At 47.4% G+C, this 26,640-nt stretch overlaps 1 pseudogene across 1 annotated transcript in view; it reads right to left on the minus strand.

Moving 5' to 3' along the window:
* The window catches only part of LOC311223431 (ras-specific guanine nucleotide-releasing factor 1-like), a 147,272-nt pseudogene that overhangs the window by 8,408 nt on the left and 112,224 nt on the right, over positions 1–26,640 (minus strand). Inside the window, exons 17-20 of the transcript in view lie at positions 18,399–18,569; positions 13,736–13,842; positions 11,803–11,915; positions 10,397–10,457 (exon numbers count right to left, since the gene is read on the minus strand). The product of the transcript in view is annotated as a ras-specific guanine nucleotide-releasing factor 1-like (transcript). The remainder of the gene's footprint in view (positions 1–10,396; positions 10,458–11,802; positions 11,916–13,735; positions 13,843–18,398; positions 18,570–26,640) is intronic.

Consider the following 26,640-nt stretch of genomic DNA (forward strand, 5'->3'; position numbering starts at 1 on the left):
TAATAGACTATTATTAACTTAATAGAAATACGTCCCACTCGACGGTATAGTGCCAAACTATGACAATTCAACTATTAATCCACACGATGTCTCAATGCCATTCTGAGGCCAAGTTGACCATACTGCACCACACGTGTATCGTGGGTGAGGCTTAACGTCTTGCCACTAGGTTGGAGGGTAAAGAACTAAGGGCTAAGGGAAGTTCTACTTTACTTGCGCCATATATATATGCGCTGTGAACAAATAGTACCATTCGTATTTCGGCAGACGTATTCCTACGCGGAACCGGGGCTAGTAACGACATGTTCGTCGGCACGATTGAACTTGAACCAAGGGGCTTGGCTGCTGGCGCCAAGTTCTTGTCCAATGAGAGAATGAAACTATTATGGGCTGTTAGTAGACCAAAGGGATATTCAGTGTATATGTACAAGGAATATACAAGGGATATCAAACGATATACAAATACTATTAAATATATATCCATAAATAAATATATATATTCGGTTTAATCTGATCCTTCACAACAGCCGCCCCCTAATTAGTCCCACCTAATTAGCTAAGCAGAGACAGATTGACCGCACTGTCTACCACTCAAGGTCCGCTGTAAGGGTCAGTCAACTCACAAAGTCATGGGGTCATGGTCGTCATCGATAGTGTCTGGGAGTCTGGGCAGTTCTATTAGCCTCGCCACGGGTCGTGTGTAAGTTCGCCCTTGGACGAGCACCTCAGCTGCTCGGACCTTGCCATCGGCACCGGTGATCACTTTGCTTACGCGGCCAGCCGGCCACATAGCTCTGGGTAGTGACTGGTCGATAATCATGACGACTGTTCCTTCTGTCAAATTGTCTCTCTCTTTTACCCACTTCTGGCGGGTCTGTAGAGACGGTAGGTAGTGGAGTAGAAAGCTGTTCCAAAACTTGTCAGCTAGTACTTGACTGTACCTCCACATTCTTCGGCCGTTCGCTTCTTCAGGCCTGTACATTGTCTGGGGTAGCGCGGGGTCCAGCCGCCCCATCAAGAGTGTGTTGGGGGTGACTGGGTCGACATCTGCTATATCACTGGAGACGTAGCCGAGGGGCTTGGAGTTCAATACTCCCTCGATCTCCGTGAGGACTGTCATTAGGACTTCTTCCGCTACAGTCTGGGCCCCAAGCACGGCGTACAGGGCTGTCTTTATAGAACGTACTTCTCGTTCCCAGGTTCCACCGAAGTGGGGTGCGTTCGGGGGATTAAACTGGAAGTCAATCTGGGATGGAGCGAGGTGGGTCTTAAGTTCTGGGCCCATAGCTTGGAAGCTCTCTCTCAGCTCTCTTTCTCCGCCTTTGAAGTTTGTCCCGTGATCAGACAACAATGTAGACGGTTTTCCTTTCCGTGATGTGAATCTTCGGAAGGCCATAAGGAATGAGTCTGTGCTCATGGTTGGAAGGAGTTCGATATGTATCTCTCTGGTGGTCATGCATTTGAATACAATACCCCACCGCTTCTCGGTTCCTCTTCCTTTCTTTATATACAACGGGCCAAAACAGTCCATGCCTGTGGAGTGGAATGGCTTGTCGCCGAGTCGGAGGCGACAGGGAGGTAGGTCAGCCATCCGGGGTATGCTGGGCTGCGCGCGCCACTTTCGGCAGTCTAGACAGGTTCGCTGGAAGCGTCGCACTGCTTCTCTCCCTTGAAGTATCCAATAGCGACGTCTGATCTCCGCGAAGACTCTCTCTGCTCCTGCGTGGTGTACATCCTCGTCGTATTTCTTTATGATCAGCTCTGTGACCTTGTGTCGGCTGTTCAAGACTATCGGGTACTTAACGTCATCCGGTAGATCGGGGGCTCTCCGCAGACGACCACCCACTCTGATGAGATTATGGGCGTCGCTCTCGGGTGCCAGGTGGAGCAATCTGCTGTCTGATGGGACGGGCTTTCCTCCCTGTAGACAGTCTAGCTCGTCGGGGAACGAGTCTCTCTGGGCTCGTTGTAGTAGAAGAAGTTCTGCTTCTTCGTAGTCAGCTGCTGAAATGTCGGCAGTGGGCTGAATCTCTGGGTGGTGCCTCAGAAATGTCTTTAGTTGCGCACTCTGTAGGGTGAGGCAGTCATCTATGTTGGGGTCTGTGGAGGTGACTGTGCTCAGTCCACAGAACATAGGTTTCTTGTTCTCAGCCTCCTCTTTACTCGCCTCCCGTGGGGTGGGCGTAGGCCACTCTCCTTCCGGGAGCTTGAGGAACTCTGGTCCGTCACTGTAGATGTTGTGACGGGTGAGGTCATCTAGGGACATTCCCCGGGTGATGACGTCAGCTGGGTTGTGTTTGGTGTCCACATACCGCCAGCTCGCTGCTTCTGTTAACTCTTGAATCTCGGTGACTCTGACTCCCACGAAGACTCTGTATCTGCATGAATCAGACTTGATCCATGTGAGTACTGTCGTGGAATCTGACCACAAGATTGTTCTGTGCACTGGAATGGTGAGTTCACGTTGGATTAACGTGGCTATATGCGCTCCTGCTAGGGCTGCGCAGAGCTCTAGACGCGGGATAGATTGTTGCTTTCGTGGGGCTATTCTTGAGCGAGCCAGGATGAAAGCAGTGTGTATCTCTCCTCCCTTCTCTTGGGCACGCAAGTAGGCCACCGATCCATAGGCTACTTCGGAGGCGTCACTGAAGACGTGTAGATCCATCTTGCATGTCTCTGGCCTCACTGTGGGTGGGAAGTAGCTGCGGCGTATATTGACGCCTGGGAGTGAGCGGAGCTCCGTCTCCCACTCTCTCCATGTGGAGGCAAGGGGTGCGGGTATTGGGTCGTCCCAGCCCTGGTCCTTGTCCCATAGTGCTCGTACAATCATCTTTGCCCTGGTGGTGTAAGGTAGAATACATCCCAACGGGTCATATTGTCTGGCGAGTGTTCTGTACACACTCCGTCTGGTGGTCGGTATCGCCGTCGACCTTCCCTGCTCCGTGGTCAGGGGTTTGTGTCTATAGTGGAGCGAGTCTGTTTTGAAGCGCCAGACTAGTCCTAGTGTCATTTCTTGGGCTTCTCCTGGGATTGTCGCCATCCAGGTCTCGCTGCTGGCAGCCTTGTCCGCGGGGGAGAGGCTGCGCAATACGTGCGGGTCGCTGCTGGCCCACTGCCTGAGATCAAAGCCGCCTTTGATCAGGGAGGCGCGTAGCTTGAGTAGGAGAGCCTCGGCTTCTTCTTGGGTCGAAACGCTTTGTAAACAGTTGTCCACGTAGAAACTGTTCTTCACACTGTGTCGGACCTCTTCATCTGCTGCTGGGTCCTCTGCGACGTGTTTCTGCAGTGCAAATGTAGCACAGCACGGGCTGCATGTGGTTCCGAAGGGGAGGACTTCCCACTGGTAGATGGCTGGGTGCTCATCTCCGGTCCTCTCTCTCCATAGGAACCGCAGCAGGGGCTTATCCTCCTCCACTAGTCTCACCTGCAGGAACATCCCTTTGATATCCCCGCTGATAGCCACCTTGTCCTGGCGGAAGCGTAGTAGCACGCCTAGTAGAGAGGGGCCGAGTGTGGGGCCGGGCAAGAGCTCTTTATTCAGATTCTGGGATCCGATCTGGTAGCTGCAGTTAAACACAATGCGATCCTTGCCGTTGTGGTGGACCTTGTGGTGCGGCACGTACCATGATTCGGTCTGATCGGCCTTTTTAATGTCAATCTTCATTACGTGTCTCGCTGTGATTAGCTTCTCAATCTCAGCGCGGTACACACTCTCTTGAGCGGGGTGTTTGGCTAGGCGCCGCTCGGTGTTCAATAGATACCGCTCCGTAGCTTCTTTCGTGGCGTGAAAGGTGGGCATTCCCTCTCGCCTCAGGAGTGGAGTTGCGTATCTCATCACTCCGCCGACTGTGACTCTCTTTGTCCCTTGCTCGAGGAGGTTTATGGCGTAAATGTCTTCTTTAGAACGAATGTCTTTCTTTTCGTTCTTAAAGGGCATTGTCTCTAGTGTCCATAGCCTCTCGACATGCTGCAGGAGAGTGGTGTCTTCTTCTGTCACTCTGGAGTGGAGGCAGCTAGTGGCTGCTGTTCGGTTGAGAGATTTAGCGAGGGGGCCTTGTAGTGTCCATCCTAGGCGGGGCTCGACTGCTGCAGGACAGCCTCTGGGTCCTGTATGGACCCGGTCTATCGGGACTATGAGGTCTGCATGGTCGGAGCCTATCAGCAGGGTCGGGGTGGCGCCGTCTATGAGCGGGATAGGTAGTTGACGCAGGTGCACATATTTATCCATCAGCTTGGCGATGGGGTAGGTGTACTGTGATAGTCCTATTTCTTGGCTGGTGAAAGCATTTGTAATCCTATACCGTCGCTCTGGCTGCCCGCTTGCTGCGATAGTGAAGGAGACATTCTCGCCTTTTATCGTCTTTAAATCTCTTCTTATTGTCCGAATCGTCATTTGGTTCTCGCTCCCCCGCAGTCCCAGCTGGGCCGCAGCGGACGCGAGCAGAAGGGTCTTCTCTGTCCATGACTTTATCTTGGTAGCTCAATGTTACACGGACTACCTTTAAGAGCACTTGGGCGCCGCTGCTGCTGGCGGGGTCAATGTACATGACACTTGCCTTGGTGCTGCTCGATGGTGCAGGTGCAGGCTTTCTTCTGTTACTGTCGTGTAGGACATCTAGGTGGGCTCCGTCACACCGACTGCACCTCTTCTTTAGGCGGCACTCGGCTGCCATGTGACTGCGCCTGTTGGACTTTATCCATTGACTCACTTCTTCTGCATTCATCTTTGTGAACAGGTCACATTGTGACAGCCGGTGTTCCTTCTCGCAGTACGGGCACACCATCTTCCACTTCTCTTTTCTCGAGGGGGTACTGTGGTTCTTACTGCTCGGTACTGATTCTGATTGGTGCATGACAGTCACCGATCTTCTTCCATCGTTTATTCTCCTGGGTCCCTCTCTGGAGCTTGGTGTGCTCCGCACGAACGTATCCAGTCGTAAGCTGCTGACTTCTCTCGCCAGGAAGTCGGCTAGATCGAGGAGGGATGGTTCGGGACCGTTAGGATCACGGTGGTCTCTCTGCCGCCTAAAGCGCTCTTGTCTGGCGGGTGGCAGCTTCTCTAAAATCCTCTCGACGTTAGAGTTGGCGTATAGCTCGTGCATACCCTTTTCTCGTTGCGCTCCCAGCATCCCTACCAGGGACTGCACTTTTATAGACAGGTCGTCTAATGAGCGATTGTCTGTTGCTGGGGGTAGGCGGTCAATATGCCTTATCTCTTGGATTACGTAATCCCATATACGTCCATATCTCTGGTCCAGCGCTGCTAGAGCCGCGGTGTATGGGGTCGTAGAGGTGGCATAGGCTAGCGCTATATTGTGCGCTCGGGGTACTTTCAGGTGCTTCAGTAATATTGCATACTTGTGACGTTCATCAACGACATCCACCATCATTGTCTCTAAGCACATTCGGAGCTCCGTGTACTGTGCCCGATTCTCATGGGTGAAGTCTGGGATGGTCGGTGTGGCAATGTATGACGCCGTGGATGGCTGATACATCGGCGAGCGTTGGGGGAGAGGCCTCCTAGGCGAGTCTCCTCTTGCGCCTCTCTGTGGGCTGGTACCGGCAGGGTACCATGGTGGTCCGCTGGTCCAGGTGCTATTCCTCGGGGCTGGTCGTGCGTCGTGCTCACCCGTGAATAGAGTCGGGGGTCTGTAGCGCAGCGCCGCGGGGGTATAGCCTGGGCTGTACTGGACCTCCTGGTCCGGTGGAGTACCGTGCTGTCGTCGGGCTTGGTTCTCCTCCTCTCCCTCTTCTTCTTCTATCAGGTCCTCTAGATCCTGTAGTCGTTTATTTAGCTTCTCCGCAGTGTATGCTGCTCCTTCCTTGTAGCTGGGTCTCGCTTGGACCGGTCGGGGAAGGGGGTCTGCGGGGGGTATAGGCTTGGTCTGTTGGTCAAGTTCAGGGTTGCTTGCTCGGTTAGGAGACACTGCCCTTGACTGTTGTCTCGACGAGTTCCTTGAACCCCTGGCGGAGGGAGAGGGTGTTGCCTTGAGGATCAGCTGCTCCATTAGTTGCGCTTGTAGCTTGTCGCGCTCGGCTTGTAGTCTGTCGCGCTCGGTTTCGCGCTGGATGAGAGCGAGGTCGCGCTCTGCTTCTCTTTGGGCACCGGCAGCGGCACGCTGGGTGTCTGCTCGGTCTCTTGCCATATTCTCTTCCGTCTGAAGGCGTCTCATCTCCAGGCGTATGCGCTCTTCTTCGCTCCGTTGCTGTGTCTGGAGTCGATCGCGTTCACCCTGAAGTCGATCGCGTTCACCCTGGAGTCGATCGCATTCGGTAGAGGCTGTCAGGCTGACGAGGAACGCCTGTGATAGCATCCTCTCCGCTTCGCTGGGGGAAGACGGTTGTAGAGGTGAGCCGCTCCTGGCGGTACTCGTTGGGGAGTCCTGGAGCTCTATTTCCTCGGCGCTCTCCTCCTCTTCTTCCGTGCAGAGTTCTCTCTCTGTAGGGTTGTCTTCCTCCCGGGGCTGGTCGGGGACTACTTCTTCGGTATTGGCGGGGGGGAAAGGCATGTCTGTTCCCTCCTGGTCCCCACCGTGAGCTTGGTCAGTTACATTAGAACCCACTAGGGCCTCTGTGGTCGGGGTAACCTGGTCGTTAAGGTCAGACATAATTTTACTTTCTACTTTTACCGCGTTTACCGTTTGTAGAAGGCTAGGTAGTTGACTGACAGCGTAATCCTCTAAGTACGGAGGTGGCTGTCGTCTGCGCCGCGGGCGTTCTACGTTAGGAGGACCGTTTCGTGGAGTGTTCATCATAGGCCATTTCAATATTAATAACACTATATTAATATTACACTAGTTACCCTCCGGCTCGAAGGACCAATTGTAACTGAGGGGTACAATTCCCTGACTGTATTGATAAGTATGGTATCATTAAACCACTACCGCTTTATGTACTTTAACTACTGGCCACACAGTACATGATATAGATATGATGAACACTTTCCCACCTGATGAAACCAAGTCCACACAAATGTATCCGTCGAATCTTTAATATATAGCAAAGGGTATATACAACGTTCACGTAATGACATTTATGATTTGAATGCACTTGTAAGGCAAATGAGTATTCGTAGGCAAATCAACATTGAATGTCCAATCTCTGGTTACGCAGGAAGCAAGTATACAACCTGGTTCTTTAGGGAACTATAGCGATGGTACTTAATGATTATAGCTGGATATACTAAAGGGGGTCCCGCTGGTTGTAAGTCAGTAGGGGGGGGGGGTTAGGAGAGCCGCTGGCGATATCCCATCTGGCCAACGATTTCTTGGGAGAATTCAGAGTGCTGAACACGGTGCCCACAGAACCTTGGTCCACAGATGAATACAGTTGGGCCCTCTTGTAGACGGTAGCTGCCGGTCCACAACGAAGAGACGTGAGGCGACCTCACTCGGGTTAGAGCGCCATCTCACCTGGACTCCTCTCGGGGGTAGTTCCAACACTTACCAGTGTTGGCTGTTATCCATGGCATAATCAAAGCACCCAAAGCAAGTAGATAATCCAAGCCGTGTAGGGCTCGCCGTCGTCCGGGTAAGGTAATCCAATGTGCCGGTCCACTCGTCCTTGCCCAGAACTCCTCGGATGAAAGCACCACACGTGGTCTGCCCAGCCTGGTTAAGACTCTAGATAACGCGAGGAAAACGATGGGGGTACTGCTCACTTTATAACTCTAACCGAACGATGCACCATACATAATAGACTATTATTAACTTAATAGAAATACGTCCCACTCGACGGTATAGTGCCAAACTATGACAATTCAACTATTAATCCACACGATGTCTCAATGCCATTCTGAGGCCAAGTTGACCATACTGCACCACACGTGTATCGTGGGTGAGGCTTAACGTCTTGCCACTAGGTTGGAGGGTAAAGAACTAAGGGCTAAGGGAAGTTCTACTTTACTTGCGCCATATATATATGCGCTGTGAACAAATAGTACCATTCGTATTTCGGCAGACGTATTCATACGCGGAACCGGGGCTAGTAACGACATGTTCGTCGGCACGATTGAACTTGAACCAAGGGGCTTGGCTGCTGGCGCCAAGTTCTTGTCCAATGAGAGAATGAAACTATTATGGGCTGTTAGTAGACCAAAGGGATATTCAGTGTATATGTACAAGGAATATACAAGGGATATCAAACGATATACAAATACTATTAAATATATATCCATAAATAAATATATATATTCGGTTTAATCTGATCCTTCACAACAGCTGTCCTTCGCTAAAGACATTCTCAGTCGACTAGACTAGGGTATGTCACAAAACAACTATTAGTTGATTTTGTAGTGAAAATCTGCAGGATTTGTAGTAGTAGTAGTAGTTTATTCAGTCATCACACAATACAATATACACACAATCATTTAGCAATCTTTGATTCAGGCAGTGACTGAAAAGGTACAGACTGAAGCATAGGCTGTCCTATATTCTTAACAAAATTAAAACTCCAAAACAGTATTCTAAAAGAAAATAACAAAAAAAGTATTCACATTTGAAATCTTCAAAAATAGCTATACAAACCATTTTCTTAAAAACCAAAAGCGAATGACTGATTCTTAACTGTATATCAGCATTGTTCCACAAGTTAACCACAACAATAGAAATACACCTCCTTTTAATCCCATTCTTAGCTTTTTGAACAGTACATTTACAAATGTCTCTCAAATCTTTCATGTATTGAAAAAAAACCTTTGCACACCGTCCGGGAGTAACTTTGCTTTAGCTCTGTACATTATTTGCACAATTTTATAATAAACCAAATCATTAAATGTGGATTTGGAAACAGTGGATTTGTGTGGTCATAGTAACCAGCCTTATGAAGGCTCCGAATGGTCCGCTTTTGCAGTAAGACTATCGGATTTACAGTATTTTTAAATGTCGACCCCCACACTTTCACACAGTAAGATATGTAAGGAAGTATAAGTGATGTGCAAAGCTTTATAGTTTTATAGTTTAATATATCCTTACATTTATACAAGATTGCTACTGACTTGGATATTTCCCCTTGAATATAGTTAACATGTTTCCATGTTAATTTCAATAATTACCCCTAGAAATTTTATCTCAGAAAGATCTCTGTTTCTTTTCAATTACCAAAACCATACATTTTGTTTTCTTAATATTGAGAGACAATTTATTAACATCAAACCAAGTTTTGAGAATTTCAAGCTCTCTTTCAAGATCAAACAGAAGTTCCTTTAAATTACTTCCTGAGCAATATAAATTTGTATCGTCTGCAAAAATAACAAACTTGAACAGTTCAGCAACATTGCACATATCATTAATATAAAGTATAAAACGTTTTGGACCTATCACAGATCCCTGGGGTACTCCACAGGTGACCTTCCTAAATCCTGACACAGTGTCATTCATTTGCACACATTGCTGTCTGTTTTCCAAGTAGCTCTTCAGCCAAGAGTATACTGTATACCTCGTATCCCATACTTCTCCAGTTTTCTCACTAATATGCTGTGATCTATTGTACAAAAGCCTTCTGCAGGTCAATATAAATACCAATAGAACACTCGTCATTTTCAACTGCCTTTGTTATTTCTTCTACCATCTCCATCACTGCATATGTAGTAGTTCTATTTCCATTAAACCCATACTGGTGTTCACTCAGTATTTTGTATTTGCCAATTGTAATGTTTTGGGTTTTTCTCTCCTCAGGGAGCAAACCCCTAGTGTTACCTGATGGTAATTAACCTGTCTATCTGCCCTGATTGCATTCATTGGTACCTGGTGTGTCTAGCTAGGTTGGATTTGAATGCTCTTCCTGGTTACTGTTTAGATTATCAGTCGATCACTGAACCTTGCTGTAAGTAGTACCTTGCATTCTTGCTAAAGCCTTATCGCTCCTTGCCACGGAGGATAAGTTAATTCGTTCATTTATTGATTACTGTGTCGTTGCTTATCGTTTTGTATAACGTTACTGTGTGCTGATGTACATGCCCGACGTGTTTATTTTGTTATCTGTTTTGGAGACAGTGTTTCTCCCCTTTGCTTTCCCCGTTTTGTGATACAGCTCAGTTTATGTGTAATACTACAGCGTGTTTTTGGAGACTTGTATTCTCCCCTTTACTTTCCCAATTTGGGGATCCTTGACTTGAAAAAGTTTGAGAACTACTGGATTCATAGATTATGCTAAAAACACTCTGAGGATGATTGGACCAGTACCTGTTGCGGTACTGTCCCTGTAGACTGTATGAGAGGTCCATTATACCATTTGTGACTATTGTACTTTGGGGGTTTGTAACCTGTTGGTATGTCTTTGATATTGTATTTGTCAAATGTTAGTGTTTCTGGGTACAAATCTCTGATTGTGCACTAGACTAGAATAAAGTATCCGTATTGTAGTATTAGTAGTAAAGTAGTGACGGGTGTTTCCTTACCATCTGATTGATATTCTCCAGGCTGATGTGGCTGTCTCCGGGGTCTTCCTGAGTCAGGGTCCTTCACAGAGAAACACAGCTGTGTGGGCCCTTATGATTCATTTAGACTTAAACAGCAACGAGAGGTGGTCTGCCTGAGACACCTTCTTCACATCTTGAATTCTAACTCTCACAGACACAACACATGAGTGCTGACATTTTGTCTATCAAAAGCAGGACATTTGATTGGTCAGTTATACAAGCATTCTTCACAACTAAATGGAGATGTGAAAAAGCCCTGTGTGTGTGCTTTGATGTCTTGTCAACCGGACCAAGCCTGGATTACTGACCAGGCATACCGGGCAAATGTCCCGGGGGCCCAGTCCATTAAAGACCACCAGAGAGCGCCCAGGTTCATGTGTAAATTAATTTCATAATTTCACTCATTTCAATTGGAATATGTGCCCATGCAAGCATAGTTTTAATTGAATGTACAAGGGCACCAGTTTGATCAGATATCCTTCATCCAAAGGCCATAGGAATGACTATTCCAGAGCTGTTGTTTTTTAATTGTCTTAAAAAAAACTGCTCCTGGACCCCTCTAGTTATGTCTGTCCCCTTTGGTACCATCTGGGTGGGCAAATTCTAGATGTGATTTTATTATACCTACAGTATACATCCCTAGATTATGTTTTGATATGATAGACTTTTTTTGGTTTTGTATCACCTCCGGAAGGTATGGAGTGCTTTTGTAAAAGAAATGGAGTTTTTGCTAAATAAGTCTCCTGCGATATTTTGCTCCCCTTCATAGATTCACTCGTAGGTCGGGTTGTCTGGGGACTAGAGACATGACCACGCTAACGTTTTTGTGCGCCTGAGTCTCCTGAACACGTAGGAGACTGAGGTATAGTAACCTTTGCGCACCTACCCCCTACCGGTCAATGCCTCCCTGTTGCGTTTTTTTCGGAGGTATTATGCGGTAGGTGCGCAAAAGTTACCATGGCTCAACGTAGGAATCTCTGATCGACTCGGGGCATGTCTCTACGTGTTCGGGAGACTCAGGCGCATAAAACCGTTAGCAGGGTCATGTCTCAACCTCAACCACAGCCCGAGCCGTGAGCGAATTACGCGAGGGGAGCAGAATATAGCAGGGTTGAGCCATGGTAACTTTTGCGCACATACCGCATAATACCTCAGAAAAACCGCAACCGCTAACAAAGTAAATTGAACACACGCACAAATAAAGTCTAGAAAATACTGCATACGACTTGCGAGGATTAGTTGTATGGACAGTAAGTGATTGTGGTAATCTCAAGTGATGGGACATCTTAGTGCAGATTTTAAATACTGGTTGGTCTTTCTTAATTCCTGAAAAGTATACTTAGGAGACGTTACGCTGTGATCACGCAGCTGGTGATGTAATGTACCTGATGATGTTGGCAGCCGCCTTCCTCTCCTGGGTCAGAAGCTCTGGGTCATGCATCACCTCCTCCAGGAAGCTGATCACCCTCATCTTCAGCTCCATATTCATCTCAAAGTCCTGGTGACGACCAACACCAGACACAACGCTCAGTAGTGGTCACTGTGTAAGTATGCATGCGTATTGCTGCGTACGTACATGTGTATGTGTGTTAAAAGGTAAGTTCAGAATTTTGGACTATTTCCCTACTCATCTATGATGTTGTCAATCGGTAGAGCCCTTTCTCAGCACAATCCATGTTGTGCTTCATACGGGATACACAGCTCCTTCTTAGTTAGCCAGACAACTAATGTAAAGCTAATGGAGTCACAGTGAAAAGCCCTTTTTGCTTTGTTTTGTAAGGATGCCAGGGTAAGACAGCTTGTTTTTCAGTCAAAATAACATCACTGTAGCTAATGGCTAATGGAAAGGTGTTAATATTGTCTAGGTTAGCACATTTAACACTTTCAGTTTGGGAAATCGACGCTATTTTCACCATTTTCTCAGCAACTGAGCAACTAATCGTCAAACAGATTTCACCATTGAAATCAGCACTATAGTGTGTGTCTTATGTCTTATGCTTCACGCTCAGTGGGGACCCAGGGGAAGGCGTTCTGTGTTGTCTGACCATTTTGGCCAGATGGTGGCACTACTGTGTGTGTGTGTGTGTGTGTGTGTGTGTGTGTGTGTGTGTGTGTGTGTGTGTGTGTGTGTGTGTGTGTGTGTGTGTGTGTGTGTGTGTGTGTGTGTGTGTGTGTGTGTGTGTGTGTGTGTGTGTGTGTGTGTGTGTGTGTGTGTGTGTGTGTGTGTGTGTGTGTGTGTGTGTGTGTGTGTGTGTGTGTCCTTTGTGTATCTCCAGAACCGTTCATCCAATCGGCTCCATGCTCTGTGGGTGTATTGCTGTGGACCTACAGTAGGGGGGTCTGGTATTTGGTGCCATTTGGCCAGAAGGTGGCGTTATAGTGCGTGTCTGTCCTTCACATATCTCGGGAACGTAACAGTGTTTTAGTGGCCTACCTGGGAGTGTCTGTTTAGAGAACAGTAACAGTGTTGGGAGTGTCTGTTTAGAGAACAGTAACAGTGAATAAATCCTACTTGTGGTACAGGTTTGAAAGTGGAAATGGTATATCTTTTAAATTGTTATTGTGTTTTTATTTTGTTTAATTTTTGTTGTTGTTTGCTTTGTCTCTCTGTCTGCTTGTTTTTGTGTAATGGGGGGGGGGGGGGGGTAAACAAATTTTAAAATGGGAACTGACAGCCATAATACAAAACATTATTTCACTCTCCATCACTGTATGGTACGGCAACACACCCAAACACACACTACACAGACTAGACAGGATCATTATAAGGGCATCCAAAATCATCAACTGCAAACTCCCCACCCTGGACTCCATACACAAACATCACACGCACACACAAAATCATCAGTGACCCCCTGCACCCAGCTCATCACCTCTTCCAACACCTCCCCTCTGGTAGGAGGTTCAGGTCACTGGGCAGTCGCACGGTTAGGTTCAACAACAGTTTCTTTCCCAAGGCCATACAATTGCTTAACTCCAACTCCTCCTAAATTTACCCCCTGCTGTTATGTTTCTTCTGGTCTAGGTTACATTGAACTGTCATCTATAGTTTTTCGTACTGTACTGTTTCTGTCATGTATTTGTTCTTGGTGGTGTTTTCTGTACTGTACTGTTCCATGTGTCTTTTTATGTTTTATGTGGTGTATTGTCGCAGCTACCACTTGCACCGTGCTTGAATTCCACCGGCCTGGCCGTGTGGCAATAAAAGGAACTTGAACTTGAACTTGAAATGATGTGAAATATAATTGATGATATTCCCAAATAAAATACATTTATTTAAAAATAAAAGAGAACAGTAACAGTGTTTTAGTAGCCTACCTGGGAGTGCTTGGAGACCCAGTGGCGTAGTACATTGAGCACTCTGTTGGTAGCGGCGCGCCTGATGACAAACTCCTTGTCCCCGTACCTCTGGTCGGTGGGGAAGCCTGGGACCCACAGAAAGACACTTTTCACCATCATAGTGACCTTATGTTCAGACACAACGCAAAGGGAAATACTGTCCCAGCTGCACTCGCATCAGTTTGACAGTTGGAAACTAGCAAAAGCTAAATACATGCTAGTGCATTAAATGGTCTCAACAGTGGCATTGCTGACATTTATGGTGGCGCTATAGTACATGTCTGTCCAGATGGTGGCGCTATAGTGCGTGTCTGTCCAGATGGTGGCACTATAGTACATGTCTGTCCAGATGGTGGCACTATAGTGTGTGTCTGTCCAGATGGTGGTGCTATAGTACATGTCTGTCCAGATGGTGGCGCTATAGTACATGTCTGTCCAGATGGTGGCACTATAGTACATGTCTGTCCAGATGGTGGCACTATAGTGCATGTCTGTCCAGATGGTGGCACTATAGTACGTGTCTGTCCAGATGGTGGCGCTATAGTGCGTGTCTGTCCAGATGGTGGTGCTATAGTACATGTCTGTCCAGATGGTGGCGCTATAGTACATGTCTGTCCAGATGGTGGTGCTATAGTGCGTGTCTGTCCAGATGGTGGCACTATAGTGCGTGTCTGTCCAGATGGTGGCGCTATAGTGTGTGTCTGTCCAGATGGTGGCGCTATAGTGTGTGTCTGTCCAGATGGTGGCACTATAGTACATGTCTGTCCAGATGGTGGCGCTATAGTGTGTGTCTGTCCAGATCGTGGCGCTATAGTGTGTGTCTGTCCAGATGGTGGCGCCATAGTGTGTGTCTGTCCTTCGCATGTCTCGAGAACCGATCTTCGACTTCACGCCGACATCACACTCGGTGGGTGTATTGCTGAGTGCAGTGTCCAATTTGGTGCCATTTGGTGGCGCTATATCAATGAACTTTATGTTTACGTTTGGCGGATGTATTGTTGAGGACCTATTGAGTCATACAGGTGAGCCAGAAAGCATAATATACCAAAGCCCCCTGGCACTGTTACACCTAAATGGAGTGGAGCCAATACTATACAATACAACCATGTTAACTGTGTCAGGTATGAAAAGGGCCTATTGTTGTATGTAGCCTACTGTATGTAAATCAGAAAAAAAAGCATAACTGCATTCTAAAGTAATGCCTCTATCAGAGCGACAAACCAAGAACTGGAGGAATGGTTGACAGTTGTTGAGAAACCAGGACTACCGGGCAAATTCAAAGCCTGGGCATACCAGTATGGCATCCTACCCAGGATCTATGTGGCCATTTCTGGTGTATGAACTCCCGTTGTCCACAGTTAAGGGGTTTGATAGGAGGATAAGCTGTCACCTCCAAAGGTTACCTAAGCAAAGGAGGTGCTGCAATACAGGGAGTCCAGTGACCCAAAAGTGTATCAGGCGGGCATTGAGGTGAGGTGAGGACTGGAAGGAAGTGGACGACACAGGAGGCAGTGGACCAGGCAGAACCTCGGCTGCGCAACAGAACGCTAGTGGGAGCCGTGGCAGTTGGCCGAGCAGGACTAGGCAACGCTGCAACAATCCACTACAACAAAGCAAAGGGCAAAGAGAGGCGGGGCCTGGTCCAGAAGGAAGTGAGAGCTGGGGTCGAGGAGCTGTGTGTGCGAGCCATATGGTGGAAATTGAGGCAAGAAGGGGCTCGGACAAGATGGGAACCGCGTCAAATTCTGCCCAGCCCATCTGACCTCTTCTGTTGGGTCAAGGTCAAAGCACCAACATGTCCATTGTGCCAAAGAGGAGGAACACTGGAGCACATCCTCAGCATCTTTTCTAAAGCACTGGGGGAGGGTCATTATCGCCGGTGCAGCGACCAAGTGCTGAAGGTAATCGCCGAGTCCTTCTGCAGCACCGTCAACCAGAGTAAGCGCCTCCAACCACCTAGATGTAAAATCACTAGGGATGTCCCGATAAAAAAAATTTGCTCCCGATCCGATCCCGATCATGTGATTTTGAGTATCTACCGATACTGATTTTTCCCGATCCGATAAAAAAAAAATATATATATATATTTTTTTTTAATATATATATATTTTTTTTTAATCCCAATTTCTCACATTACATTCACCCTGAATGTTGACGTTATCCAGGTGAAAAGTTAACTTCATTCAAGCAAGACATTGCAATCCTTGACAAATCATTTGATGTACAGTATAAGGAAATGCGTTTGGGTCTGAGAGTGTGGCTGCTCTGCCGTTCTGCAGCTGGATACTATTGGTTTGTTTTGGTAAAATTCTTCTGCTCTGTGTGACAATAAATAAATGAATGATGATATGCAATTTTAAACCAAAACTAAGGCCTCAGTATGAGTTTAAGACGTGAACATGGTCATGTTTGTTTGTATTTTTTTTTCGATCCCGATCTTCGGAAAATCACGTGATCGGATCGGGACATCCCTAGAAATCACATTTGTGAGTTCAAGTTCTTTAATAGTTGTCATACAGAAGTACAGAATACTTTCATACAAAATGCTTCTTACTGTTACGCTCCAGAGACTGTGCTAGACAAGATAGTATCAAATAACATAATAACATAATATAGCATGAATTTAGAAGAAGAAAATGAGGTCACAGTGTTCGGTATAGACATATGTACAATGTTCTGAGTTACCATATACTATACAATACACAATACTATGCAGTGTACTAATGTACAGTACTATCTAGTGCAAAGCAGAAATGGGATGAGGTACAATTTTAGGTACAATTTACAGTAAGGTGTACGAGTTGTAGTGCAATCCTTCATCCATAAATATAAAGTGTGGGGAGTGGGTGCTACAGTGTGTTTGTTTAAAGTGGGTGTGTGCTATAAAGTGTGTGGAGTGGGTGCTACAGTGTGTTTGTTTAAAGTGGGTGTGTGCGTGTGGATGTGTGTGCTATGTGCGTTTGGTGGTTGTTGTTGTGTAGTGTTCATTCATTGTTCGTTTAGCAGCCTGATGGCCTGGGGATAGAAGCTACTTCTGAGTCTTTCTGTGCTCGCCTTGAGACTCCTGTATCGCTTGCCTGACCGCAGCAGTTCGAAGAGGCAGTTGTTCGGGTGACTGGAGTCTTTAATGATTCTCTTAGCCTTGCCCTTGCAACGCTTGTAGTAAATGTTCTGGAGGGTGGGGAGCCCCCCTCCAATTGTGCGTTCGGCTGAACGTGTCACTCTTTGTAGTCTGCTTTGGTCTTTTGCAGTGCTATTCCCAAACCAGGAGGTGATGTTGCCGGTCAAGATGCTCTCTATTGTACATGAGTAGAAGTTCTTAAGGATCTTCTGGCTGACTTGGAACTTCCTTAGGCGCCTGAGGAAGTAGAGGCGTTGTCGTGCCTTCTTCACCACACTGTTAATGTGTGTGGTCCATGTCAAGTCCTCGGATATGTAGGCTCCGAGGTACTTGAAGCTGTTGACTCTCTCAACCGGTGCCCCGTCGATGCTGAGGGGGCTGTAGTCCTTGACCCCCGACCTCCTGAAGTCCACAATCATCTCCTTTGTTTTGCTGACGTTCAGGGAGAGGCTGTTTTCCTGGCACCATCCCGCCAGGACCTTGACCTCTTCCAGGTAGGCCCTCTCGTCGTTGGCAGAGATCAGGCCCACCACCACTGTGTCGTCAGCAAATTTGACGATTGTATTGCTACTCCGCTGAGCCACACAGTCGTGTGTGTACAGGGAGTAGAGGAGGGGACTCAGAACACAGCCCTGGGGGGCCCCTATGTTGAGGGTGATGGATGAGGAGGTGCAGTTGCCTGCTCTCACCACCTGGGGTCTGCCAGTCAGGAAGTCCAAGACCCACTGGCAGAGGTCATAGCCCAAGCCCAGGTCCCTGAGCTTGGCTATGAGTATGGAGGGGACTATGGTATTGAATGCCGAGCTGTAGTCGATGAATAGCATTCTCACATAGTTCCCCTGCCTCTTGTCCAGGTGTGATGCTGCTGTGTGCAGCACATGGGATATGGCGTCCTCCGTGGACCTGTTGGGGCGGTATGCAAATTGCAGGGGGTCCATGTTGATGGGGAGAGCAGGAGAACAAAAGCCCAGACAGGCCTCCTTGGAGCAGCACATGACTGGCAGATGAGGATGGACCTGGGAACCCAACTCAGATTCCCCCAAAACACAGTGGAGACCACCCTGAGACCAGACATTGTGAAACATCTAAACAGGTGGTCATGGTGGAGCTCACAGTGCCCTGCGGGGAGCAGATGGAGGAGGCCAGTGAAAGGGGGAAATATGCAGAACTGGTGTCGCAGAAAGGGGTGGCATGATGCAACTTGCTTGCCCATTGAAGTGGGAAGTGGGGGTTTTGCTGGGAAATTACTGTGCAAAGGCCTACAGCCTCCTGGTGCATGTAAAAGTAAAGCCGTGGGTACTATGACCGATGATGTGTCCAACACCAGATGTATGTAACTAGCCTGATTCAAAAGCCTTGCATCTTGGTAAGTTATACACTGGGAGCATGTGTGTGATGTATAAGTGGATGGTGTAAGGCACAAAACAACATAATGGCATTACAATATTAAACATTAAAATATCTGCAGGTAAGTGGCCAAAGTCATAGTCTTCATGCGGCCAACCACCCCCAGCGACTGACCGGTGCTGGCCAGGGACAGGCGTCTGTACTTCTCCTTGGTGGGCGTGCCCTCGTTGGCACCAGCCGTGGCGATGGCGAAGGCCGAGGCGGCAGAAAGGGCACTGCGGTTATTGTCCAGCTCTCGGCAGGAGGACACCACCATGCCGTTGTTGAAGGAAAACAGAGAGAACTCTGGGAAAGAGAAAGCGAGATTGAATCATACAATTGCCATCAGTGATCAATTTGTTTTCATTTAAAGGCCCAATCCATTAAAAGGTACATTCACACACATTCTTGAAGAATTTGATCTATAGATGGAAAGCTATTTGTTTCTTAATCCTGCAAATTGGAAAGTAGATCCGTTTTACTCCAGTGTTTACAAACCAATGTAAACAAACATTTTATAGCAAAAAAAATACAACAAATTGAATAAAGAATTATAATAATAATATTAAAAGATCAACCAGAACAGTCTCCATTGCAATACTATACTATACTACCCTATACTATAACCTATACTACACTATACTATACTATGATATGCTATACTATACTATATACATACTATACTATACTACGAGACAGAAAGTGACTAGAAGTACATTACATTGTTCATTCAATTTTACCTTAGAAATAGAAGTTACTACTAATAATAATAATAATTATTATTTCATAAATGTATATAGCGCCTTAAATATAGTGCCTTAATAAACTACTACTGTTCCTTATTGAAACCAAGGGGTACCAAAACCAGCCACAAGCTAACTAGCTAGCACACAGCTAGTGGTGCCCCTTTGTTTTTAATGAGGAATGTTAGGATAGGCCCTTTTCACAGCAGACATTTTGACATGTCATAGCAGGGTAAACAATTCCATTTAGGTGTGCTCTTCCGGTTTGGCAAATTGCTGCTATTTTCTAAATGTTCTCAGCAACTGAGCAACTAAGCAGATGTCAGTGCTATAGTGTGCGTGTGTCTGTCTGTCCTTCGTATATCTTGAGGCCGTTGATCCGATTTGGTGGTCGGGTTACCCATTTGTTCACATTTGGATCCCTGATTGGGCTTTTATCAATGGGAATCATGCAAGGTAAAGCAACGTTTTCTATCCTTTTCCCCCTTCTTACATATGGGAGGTGCATGCCTGTAGCCATACAACATGGTCTTGTGGTGTTTTTGAGATTTACCAGCCATAGTGGCCTGTTGATTAAATGGTAAATGGATGTTATGTGTACTTTCACATGGTGGAGGCTATACAGTACTGTCTTCTGTGTTACATTCACATTGTGGTGTGAGTGTGGTGTCACTAATTGGTGAGTTGTAATTTACACAGTTGTTTTTTTGTAATTGAACACACGTGTGGTGAGGAGAGGCTCCACTCTATATATATATATGCAGACCGGGAGCATCGTCATGTCTCTCTCTCACCCTTTTGCTTTTTGTCCATGTTAATTTGTAGCCTGAACCTAGGAGGCTGGTGTAACCAGTTCCCCACTTTTTGTTATTTAGATAGGATGGTTAATAAATATTGTTATTTTTTGCTAAAAACGTTGTCCGACTCCATGTGTCCACCTCGTTGCAACCAAGACCTATAGGGGCAAACGAGCCATCTCAGCTTGACTGTGGAGGCCTTAGGGCAAAACATCCAGGCTTGGTTGTAACAATGGACTGGATTTATATATCGCTTTTATTATCCATAGCGCTTTTATCCAAAGCGCTTTACAATTTGACAAAATGGCAGAGGCAACCATGCAAGGTGCCAACCTGCTCATCGGGAGCAGTTAGGGGTTATTTTTTTATTTTTTTTTATTATTATCTTTTTCCCCCTCCTTTTTTCAGAATTTTCTCCCATCCCACTGTTAGTCGTTATGCCAATTCCCAACCCCCTTCCTGGTTGTTGCACCCCCCCCCTACTGTTGGTCCGGGAGGCCGGAGACTGTCACATGCTTTCCTCCGACACATGTGCAGCCAGCCGGCAGCCAGCCTGGCCGTGCAGATTCTCACCGGGAGAGTGTAACGTGTGGAAGGTCACACTACCTTTCTCCAGATCCTACCCTCGCTGTGCAGGCGCCCCGACCGAACTGTAGAGGTCGCTGTCCACAACGCCCAGGACCCACCCACGGCTTCCCTCCCCCTAACTCAGCCAAACAAGTTAGTATAGCGATCAGCCCAAGCCAAGGCAATGCTGACTCTCCGGGAGTCGAGACCGCAGCCTCTTGCATTGGTGACGAGCACAATCTCCGCTACGCCACCGGACCGCCTTCAAGAACACTTTGATACACTGCCAGGAAAAGCGGGACTCAAACCGGGAACCTTCCAATTACCAGACGGCCATTCTACCTCCTGAGCCATGGTCGCCCCCATTACAAATATTGTTTTCTGCCAATTCCGCCCTGGACGTTGCGCTGCCCAACTGTCAGTCTGCGGAGGGTGTGTAGACTACCGCATGCTGCCCTACTGTCAGTCTGCAGAGGGTGTAGACTACCACATGCTGCCCTACTGTCAGTCTGGGGAGGGTGTAGACTACCACATGCTGCCCTACTGTCAGTCTGGGGAGGGTGTAGACTACCGCATGCTGCCCTACTGTCAGTCTGGGGAGTGTGTAGACTACCACATGCTGCCCTACTGTCAGTCTGGGGAGGGTGTACTGTAGACTACCACATGCTGCCCTACTGTCAGTCTGCGGAGGGTGTAGACTACCACATGCTGCCCTACTGTCAGTCTGCGGAGGGTGTAGACTACCACATGCTGCCCTACTGTCAGTCTGGGGAGGGTGTAGACTACCACATGCTGCCCTACTGTCAGTCTGCAGAGGGTGTGGACTACCGCATGCTGCCCTACTGTCAGTCTGCAGAGGGTGTAGACTACCGCATGCTGCCCTACTGTCAGTCTGCAGAGGGTGTAGACTACCGCATGCTGCCCTACTGTCAGTCTGCAGAGGGTGTAGACTACCGCATGCTGCCCTACTGTCAAGTCTGCAGAGGGTGTAGACTACCGCATGCTGCCCTACTGTCAGTCTGCGGAGGGTGTAGACTACCGCATGCTGCCCTACTGTCAGTCTGCAGAGGGTGTAGACTACCACATGCTGCCCTACTGTCAGTCTGCAGAGGGTGTAGACTACCGCATGCTGCCCTACTGTCAGTCTGCAGAGGGTGTAGACTACCGCATGCTGCCCTACTGTCAGTCTGCAGAGGGTGTAGACTACCACATGCTGCCCTACTGTCAGTCTGTGGAGGGTGTAGAATACCACATGCTGCCCTACTGTCAGTCTGCAGAGGGTGTAGACTACCACATGCTGCCCTACTGTCAGTCTGCAGAGGGTGTAGACTACCACATGCTGCCCTACTGTCAGTCTGCAGAGGGTGTAGACTACCACATGCTGCCCTACTGTCAGTCTGCAGAGGGTGTAGACTACCACATGCTGCCCTACTGTCAGTCTGGGGAGGGTGTAGACTACCACATACTGCCCTACTGTCAGTCTGCAGAGGGTGTAGACTACCGCATGCTGCCCTACTGTCAGTCTGCGGAGGGTGTAGACTACCACATACTGCCCTATTGTCAGTCTGCGGAGGGTGTAGACTACCGCATGCTGCCCTACTGTCAGTCTGCGGAGGGTGTAGACTACCGTATGCTGCCTTACTGTCAGTCTGGGGAGGGTGTAGACTACCACATGCTGCCCTACTGTCAGTCTGCAGAGGGTGTAGACTACCACATGCTGCCCTACTGTCAGTCTGGGGAGGGTGTAGACTACCACATGCTGCCCTACTGTCAGTCTGTGGAGGGTGTAAACTACCGCATGCTGCCCTACTGTCAGTCTGGGGAGGGTGTAGACTACCACACGCTGCCCTACTGTCAGTCTGCGGAGGGTGTAGACTACCGCATGCTGCCCTACTGTCAGTCTGGGGAGGGTGTAGACTACCACATACTGCCCTACTGTCAGTCTGCGGAGGGTGTAGACTACCGCATGCTGCCCTACTGTCAGTCTGCGGAGGGTGTAGTCTACCACATGCTGCCCTACTGTCAGTCTGGGGAGGGTGTAGACTACCACGTGCTGCCCTACTGTCAGTCAGGGGAGGGTGTAGACTATCACATGCTGCCCTACTGTTGGTCTGGGGAGGGTGTAGACTACCACATGCTGCCCTACTGTCAGTCTGCAGAGGGTGTAGACTACCGCATGCTGCCCTACTGTCAGTCTGCGGAGGGTGTAGACTACCACATACTGCCCTATTGTCAGTCTGGGGAGGGTGTAGACTACCACATGCTGCCCTACTGTCAGTCTGCAGAGGGTGTAGACTACCGCATGCTGCCCTACTGTCAGTCTGGGGAGGGTGTAGACTACCACATGCTGCCCTACTGTCAGTCTGCGGAGGGTGTAGACTACCACATGCTGCCCTACTGTCAGTCTGTGGAGGGTGTAGACTACCACATGCTGCCCTACTGTCAGTCTGGGGAGGGTGTAGACTACCACATGCTGCCCTACTGTCGGTCTGGGGAGGGTGTAGACTACCACATGCTGCCCTACTGTCAGTCTGCGGAGGGTGTAGTCTACCGCATGCCTCCTCCGATGTGGAGTCGCCAGATGTTTCTTCTCACCTGACAGCAAAGCGTTTCACTGGGAGAGTGTAACACAGAGGTTCACGATGTCGTCCCCAGATCCCCTCCCTGCTGTACAGGCGCCCCGGCCGACCAGTAGGAGTCGCTGTTGCAACAACTAGGACTCATACCCCAATGACTTCCCACCCGCGAACACTGCCAATTGTGTTTGTAGGGACGACTGACCAAACCAGTGGTACCATCTTCCGTGCATTATACTCTCCCATTGAAGAGGAGGCATGTGGTAGTCTACACCCTCCCCAGACCGACAGTAGGGCAGCATGTGGTAGTCTACACCCTCCCCAGACCGACAGTAGGGCAGCATGTGGTAGTCTACACCCTCCCCAGACCGACAGTAGGGCAGCATGTGGTAGTCTACACCAGGGGTTCCCAAACTTTTCAGGCCAGGGCCCAGAAAATAAGGCGTCAGAGAGCCGCGGCCCAATGCACATCGTCTGGCTTTTTTTTTTTTTTTTTTGCCAGGCGACCGATTTTTTAAGCCAAATATCACTTCAATCCTATTAAGTTAGTTCAAGTTAGTTATTCATTTATATGTACTATTTATGAGAGGGCTAACTTGTTGCAAAATAATAATGATAATAATAATAGCCTCATTAAAATACTATTGTTGCTTCGGTTGTTTTCAGCGTTTTATGTGCATAATCTGTTATTTAGTTTGAAATGTTTGTTGAAATAAGTAGATTTTTCGTTTTTGTTTATTTATTAAGTTAATATAAAACCATATAGTCACATTTTAGAATACAATAGAATAGAATTTTAGAATACAACTAGAAACACTGTCCTGGCCTGCTTCTAAGTTCAGTGGCCTGACAAAAAATAAAAAATAAATAAAAATAAAAAAAAGATTTTTTTTATTTTTATTTTTATTTTTTTTAAATCATCTCGCGGCCCACCCGTGGCTGCTCGCGGCCCACCTTTGGGTCGCGACCCCGACTTTGGGAACCACTGGTCTACACCAGGGGTCGGCAATAGGCAGCCCACGGGCCGAAATTGGCCCGCCAGCAATCATTTCTGGCCCGTCAGTTTATTTTGAGAATATGATATTTATTTTATTTTCATCATATTATTTTTATTATATGCATACTTTATGTTTTATCCATGTTGAGAGTGAATAACAGGTATAGGCAGTGAGGTGCAATGTAGGTATTTGAATTACGAGACATTCGTTAACTAAATGAAAAATACAATTTGGCATTAAACAGTAATGCAATTAAAAACAATGCAAGAACAATGCAATTAACTTTAAACAAAAAGAGTGCTTGAAGAAGCTCCTGAAATTACGAGACATTCGTTAACTAAATGAAAAATACAATTTGGCATTAAACAGTAATGCAATTAAAAACATTGCAAAAACAAGGCAATTAAACTTTAAACAATTTGGCAATAACAGGCTTAGTATTCACTTTAGTTTAGTGTGAAAAGTGGCATCTCCCGTCATTCACTATTCACTGGATATCTGGTGATATGGACGTCACTTTAATCCGCAGGCAGTTCTTAAGGTCTTTATCGCATTCATTGATGAAAAGGACGACTCGCATACATAGGTGGAAGGAAACATTGTGAGCACATACAATGCGAGTCTCTTGATGTTGCTGTACTCTTCTGAGCATGCTATCCAAAAGACACTCACAGACTCCGCACTCCGCACGCATCGCTGACAGGGGAGGTTGTTTGGAAGTCCATTAGCTCCATTTCCAGTGCAGCCTCATCTAACAAGGGGATCATTCCTTTCGCCAGGGAGGAGAAGTGTCCTCCAGGTTTGACTGTGAGAGGGTCACGTACAAAGGCAATGATTTCTTTTGGGATAGAGTAGTCATCAAACCTAGAGGTGAAGTTGGCTCGTAGCTGCTTGATGAAGTCAACCATCATCTCCGTCACTTGTCCCGATGCCTTTTTTAGTGTGGTGAAATGTAGGAGCCTGCCACCAGTGGATATGTCTGTCTCAAACATCTCCAGCTTCCTCGTGAACGATTCGAGCTTTTCAACCATGTCCACAATGGTTTTATCTCTCCCCTGTAGCTGAAGGTTAAGCTGATTTATGTGGCCAAATATATCAGACAAATATGCTACATTGGATTATGAACTTTATGTCTCCCAGGAAGGCAAGGTGGTCAGCTGCTGCCTTGCTCTTGCTCAATGCAAGGAACGCCTTGACCTCATCCAGTAGCGCACAGAAGCGGTCCAATGCTTTGCCTTTGCTCAACCAGCACACGTCATTGTGTAGCAGCAGGTCACCGTGGGTGGCATCTTCTGACTCAGCCACAAGTTGTCGGAAAAGCCGATGCTGGGTGCTTGACGTACTTCTGCCAAAATTAATGACTTGCATCACTTTATCCATAACGCCCTTTAGCTCGCCACTGAGCCTGGCACAAAGGACACATTGGTGGATGAGGCAGTGCAGCCCATGCATTTGGGGGGCAAGTTCCCTCAACCTGCTAACTAGACCTCTGTGCTTTCCCACCATAGCAGGAGCCCCGTCTGTCACGATTAGGTTAACCCTCTCAAATGACAGTGAATGCAGCCTAAACAACTCTTCCAGTTTAGAAAACAGAATCTCTCCAGTGGTGTGCCCTTCTAATGGGATTAGAGACAGCAGCTCTTCCTTGAAATCCTTTCCATCAAAATATCTCACATACACGCACAACTGGGCTACATCTGTGCTGTCAGTGCTCTCGTCAATGGCTAAGGAAAAGTAATTGGCTTGACCAATACACTCAATAATTGTACCCTGCACCGCGTCTGACAGTGCTTCTATGCGGCGGGAAGCGGACGCCGCAGAGAGGGACAGCTGTTTCACTGACGCAATTATTCCATCCATTGATTTTTCGGTGGCAAGTTCCTCCAGTCACCATCATCTCCTTGAAAACCTCTGCGTCTGTGAATGGCTTGTTGTGCTTTGTGAGCAGCCACGACGCCTTTAGAGACGCACTTGTCACTTTTTGTTGGTCTGTGAGGCCTTGCACCAGGATCCTGTTGCTGTGTGCATAGCCAGCTTTCAGCGCTTCAATTTTGCGCTTTCGTGCCTCTGTCTTTGGTGGGAAGAACATTTTAAAGTTGGCATGTTTTGTATCGTGGTCTAATATTGTATTCTTTGATAAAAGACACACCTTCATTGCAGATCAGACAGGTGGGATTTGCATGAATGAATCCAGGTAAGATGAACACGTAGTTGTCTGTCCATTCATCTTTAAATACTCTGTTTTCACTCTCAATTTTCCTCTTTAGGTTTTTCGATAGTGACATTTCGATGTTTTGACATTAGCTAGCAGCAGGTGAAATGTCAATGTCTATCTATGTCTGTCACTATAGCCAATTGAAATGCTAGAAATGATCACGTGGACTCTGAGAACCAATGGAAAATTCTTATAGTTTCTCTTTTCTAGTGCAGTGATCCCCCACCGGCGTGCGTCAGCTAAACTAACGTTAGTTAAATTTAGTAAAAACAAAACAAAACAAACGTCTTTGGATAGCTTCTTTGCAAAGAGGAAATACCAACTGAGGAGCCAGAAGAGGAAACTACGACTTCCAAGACACATAAACAAAACCAGGAGTCATACTTAAAATACGGGTTTATCGCAACAGGTGACTCTCGCGTGTTGACATGGCGACACGAGGCAATGAAGCAACTGTGTTCAAGTTGGCAGAAGATAAAGT

Source organism: Notolepis coatsorum (genome assembly GCF_963971535.1).
Source record: "Notolepis coatsorum genome assembly, chromosome: 2".
NCBI lineage: Eukaryota > Metazoa > Chordata > Actinopteri > Aulopiformes > Paralepididae > Notolepis > Notolepis coatsorum.